We start from the raw sequence: 5,329 nt of genomic DNA, 5'->3' as shown, positions 1-5,329 counted from the left end.
GAAAGTAAAACAAAAGAAGAGACAGCTCAGGGCAACAGCAACCATTAGCACACGTGGAGTTCAACAGCTTGGTGAAGCTTGAGAGGCAGGAACTATGACATAATGACCCTTAAGCAACCATGCCGGAATGAGTAGGCTCTACCCAACAGTTGATTCATACAGATGCAGATGCCCTCAGCTAAAGAGTGGATGGGGCTTTTGGGAAACTTATGGAAGATTTGGGGGAAGGATTATGGGCCCCAAAGGGAATTGGAAGTCCACAGGAATACCAATAGAGTCAACTAAGCTGGATCCTTGGAGCTCTCAGCGTCTAAACCAACAGCCAAAGAGCATACACAGGCTAGACTTAGGTCTTCCTGCATATATGCAACAGATGAGCAGCTTGGCCTTCATGTAGGTCATGAAAAACTGGATCATGGGTTATCCCAAAAGATGTTGCCTGTCTGCGGGATGTGTTCTGGTTTGGCTGCCTTATCTGTCCTCAGATAAGAGAGAATATGCCTAGCCCTGAAGAGACTTGATGTGCCAGGGTGAGGGGATAGGGGAGGAGGTCTCCACCCTTTCAGAGGAGAAGGTGGAAAGGATTGTGGGAGGGGGAATGGGGAGGGGGACAGGATATAAATTGAATGAATAAAAATAAATTAAAAAAGAAGAAAACTGCAACCCAAGGAAGTTAACACCAGCCATGAAAACATAGAATATAAATAACTTCATAGCAGAAACAAGAGAAGGGAAACAGACATACATATGTATAAACACACACACACACAAACACACATACACACACACACATACACAAACACACACACACCACTGCCAACAATAAAAGTAACAAAATAGCAGAAATTAATAGGCATTGCTATCTCTAAATATCAATTGTGTCAATTCTACAAGAAAAAGAGACACAGTCTAACAGAATCCATGTGAAAACAGGATAAATTCTTTGGCTGCATACCAGAAATACACTTAAGCTTCAAAGATAAACATTACCTCATAGTATGCGGTTGAAGAATTTTCTAAGCAAATGGAGCTAAGAAGCAAGGTAATGTAGCCATGTAATATCCAACAAAATAGACTTCAAACCAAAATAAATTAAATGGCACAGAGAAGAAAGCTTTATACTCATCAAAGAAAAAATTCCACCGTGATGATTTGTTCTTAACATTTTTGCACAAATATCAATAGCATCCCCGTTTGTACAATAAAATAATAAAATAATAAAATAAAATGGACCTAACATATATCTATGTAATATTTTACCCAAATGCAAAAGAGTAACCTTAATGTCAGGACCTCATTGAACTTCCTCAAAACTGACCACATACTTTGCAATAAAAGCAAGTCTAAACAGAATAATAAAAAAATCAAATAACTCCCTGTATCCTATCAGACCACAAATAAATAAACTGCATTTCAACAACAGAAACAACAAGGAACATATCAAAAACGTCTGCAAATACATGGAAGCTAATCAAATCGCTACTGAATGACTACTGAGACAAGATAGAAATAAAGAAATTAAAAACTTCCTAGAATTCAGTGAAAATGAATGCACAACATATCTTAATGTATGGGACACAATGAAAGCAGTGCTAAGAGGAATTTTCACAGCAATATGTGTCTCCATAGAAAAACTGGAAAGATTTCATACTAGCAAATCAACAACACACCTGAAAAGTATAGAACAAAAGAAGCAAGCACATTCAAGAGGAGTAGATAGCAGGAAATTATCAAACTGAGGTCTGAAATCAATAAGATAGAAACACAGGGAACAATACAAAGAATCAGAGAAACTAAGAGTTCTTTCCTTGAAAGTCAATGAGATAGACCAACATTTACCAAAACTAAATGACTGAGAGATAAGATTCAAATCAAGAAATCAAATAATATGGAGATATAAAAATATACCATTAGGAAATTCAAAGAATTATTAGGTCATATTTTAAAACCTTTTATTTCAAACAATTGGAAAATCAAAAAAAAAGTCAGAGTTTTTCATTAAATAATACCAATTGAATCAAGGTCAGACAATTTAAATAAGTTTATACAAAATAAACCTAAGGAAATGGTAGCAGGCATTAAAAGTCAACTACAACAACAAAAGGATAAGGCCAGATACTTTTAGCACAGAACCAGACTTTCAAAGAAGATGTAAAGCCATTACTCCTCAAATTATTTCATAAAATTGAAACAGAGGGAACATAGCCAAATTTATTTTATGAGGCAATAGTCACCCTGATACCCAAACCACACAAAGATTCAGTACAGAAAATCCGATCCCTTGAACACGTAGCCTAGCACACCCATCTGCTCACTCACCCTGGCACACGCTTGGCACATTCTTTTCAGCCTCATCTTCTTTTGCCTCTTGCACAACCAAAGAGCCAGCCTTTCTTTCTTAGTGTCCCATTAGTCACCACAGAACTACCATGTCCCTAGGACCACTGAAATTCCAGGTAGTGGACAAGGAGAATGAAGAGGAGAGCTTAGAGGTTCTGTGAGGGTCAAGCTTCATATCTGGCCCTCATATCTGGAGTCGATTGCCTGAGTCCAGAGCCGGGTGGGATGCAGAGCCTAAATTAGATCTGAGCTTGTGGGACCTGGGGCTTTAACTCCATGAATTCTGCACTTGAGTGGCTCAGACAGGAGCTGCAGGAGATGCAGGCTAAGGACCAGCAGCTGGAAGGGCAACTGCTCAGGCTACTGGCCCAGCAGCATCGACTGAAAGTAGACCGAGTATGTCACCTGCACCAGGGCTTCTGGATGAGGCTGAGATGGAGTTGGAGTTTGGGATTAGCCTGATTCTGGCCCTACCATGGCAGCATCTGAGACTCATGTAATGAACATCAGTGACAGATGCTTCACCCTCTGCTGACAGCACTTGCATGTCTCTTGTAGTGTCTGGGGAGAAGGAAGGAAGGGACCCCAGAGGTTCTGCCACCTGCTGAAACATTTTGGTTTCTGAAATCTGGATCCAGAGAGCACAAAGCTCCAATAGGAGGAAGAGAGGAACTTGGACCCCAAATTTCTTAATAAAAAAGCATTGAATCAAAAAGGAAAAAAAGAAAGAATTATAGGTCAAAATTCCCAATGAACATCTGTCTTAGTTAAGGTTTCTATTCCTGCACAAAACATCATGACACAGAAGCAAGTTGGGGAGGAAACGGTTTATTCAGCTTACATTTCCTCATGATTGTTCATCACCAAAGGAAGTCAGTACTGGAACTCAAGCAGGTCAGGAGCTGAGCTGATACAATGGCCATGGAAGGATGTTACATACTGGCTTACTTACTCTAACTTGTTCAGCTTGCTTTCTTATAGAACCCAAGACTACCAGTCCAGGGATGACACCACACACAATGTTTCTTCCCATTCATGATCACTAATAGAAAAAATGCTTTACAGGTGAATATCATGGAGGCATTTCCTCAAGGGAGTCTTCTTTCTCTGTGATAAGTCCAGCCTGTGTCAAGTTGACACACAAAATCGCCTTTGCAAAAAATACTAAAATACAGGCAAACTGATTCCAAGAACATATCAGAAAGAACATCCACCAAGATCAGGTAGATATTATTCCAAAGATATAGACATGGTTCAACATATGAAAATCTGTCAATTTAATCCAAAATATAAACAAACTGCAAGAAAAAGACTGAGATGTTTGTCTCATTAGATGCAGAAAAGACTTTGCCAAAATCCAACATTCCTTCTTGATAAATGTGTAGGAGAGATCGGGCATACATAGTACATACCAAAACATAGTAAAGACAATTTCCAGCAAAACTTCAGCCAACATAAAATTAAATGGAGAGAAACTCAAAGCAATTCCACTAAAATCCAGAAAAGTCTTATCCACTCTTTCCATATACATTCACTACAGCATTTGAAATTCTAGCTAGATCAATAAGAAAATTTAAGGTGTTCAAAGGGATTCAAATTGAAAATGAGGAAGTTAAGCTATTACTTGTGAATGATATACTATACATAGCAACACTCAAAATATTCTATCAGCACACTTCTATAGCTAATAAACAAACAAACAAACACACAACAGCAAAAACAGCAACAACAACAACAACAACTACAAATGGTCTGAGAAAGAAACCAGGGAAAGAGCACCATTCACAGTAACCCTAACAATAAAACAATATAGTGAATTAACTCTAAGCAAATGAAAGTTTTATATGACAAAAACTTCAAGTCTTCAATGAAAAGAGAGAAAAAGATATCAGAAGGTGGAATGGACTCTGATGCTCATGGATTTGTAGGATTAACATAGTAAAAATAGCTATCCTAACAAAAGTAATCAGCTTTATATATATTATATATATTATTAATATATATATATTATATATAAATATATAAATAATATATATATTAACTTTACTAGAAACCAAACTTTTCAACAAATCAAACAATCCAATTAAAAAGTGGAGTACAGTCCTAAATAAAGTATTCTCAGTATATGAATTTCAACTGGCTTAGAAATCCTTAAAGAAATGTTAAACAAATTTAGGTATTAGAAATGCAAATCAAAATTACTTTGAGACTTCATCTTACAACTGTCAAAATGACCAAGATCAATAACACAAGTGACAGCTTATGATGATGAGAATTTGTTACAAGGGGACTCTCCTCCATTTCTGGTAGAAGAACAAATTTCTACTGTCACTATGAAAGTGAACATGGAAGTTCCCAAGAATATTCGAAATTAATTTAGTTCAATATTTGACTGCACTATTCTTTGGCATATACCCGAAAGATGCTCCATGTTACCACAAGGACATATGCGCAACTGTGTTCATAGTAGCTTAATTTATAATAGCCAGAAACTAGGAGCAATCTAAATGTCCCTGTTAAAATATGACATGAAATTTGCAGCCAAATCTATGGAACTAAAATAAATCATCTTAAGACAACTCAGAGCAAGAAAAATAAACATTATATGTACTTCACTTATAAATTGACATTAGCTGGACAGTAAAGGACAATCATACTCTAATCTATAGCTTAGATAAAGAGGAGAGGTCTTTGTGGATGCATGAATCTTCCTGGTGAGGGATAACTGATTTTGTGAGTAGAGTGTGGACTGGTAGGGATGAGAGTTATGGAGGGAAAGAATACAAAGAAAGTGAACTAGAATTGGAAGCCATTTGGGATGAGATGTGGTAACCTAGTGCGTACACTGGCATCTTTCTGGAACCTATAAGGATGAACCTAACAAGGACCCTTGGTAATGGAGGATATGGAGCCTGAAGAGGACATCTTCTATAACCAGGCCATATTCCCAATATTTGGACTGGTATACCAACCTAATCATAAAACCTAC

At 37.3% G+C, this 5,329-nt stretch overlaps 1 pseudogene; it reads left to right on the top strand.

Annotated features, from left to right (window-relative positions):
* The first annotated feature begins 2,429 nt into the window (after positions 1 to 2,429).
* Positions 2,430 to 2,875, top strand: Fam167b-ps1 (family with sequence similarity 167, member B, pseudogene 1; annotated as a pseudogene).
* The last annotated feature ends 2,454 nt before the right edge of the window (positions 2,876 to 5,329 follow it).

The sequence above is a fragment of the Rattus norvegicus genome, chromosome 6 (genome assembly GCF_036323735.1).
Source record: "Rattus norvegicus strain BN/NHsdMcwi chromosome 6, GRCr8, whole genome shotgun sequence".
NCBI lineage: Eukaryota > Metazoa > Chordata > Mammalia > Rodentia > Muridae > Rattus > Rattus norvegicus.
Note: the sequence above shows the minus strand (reverse complement) of the source record. Positions and strands in the feature narration are given on the sequence as shown.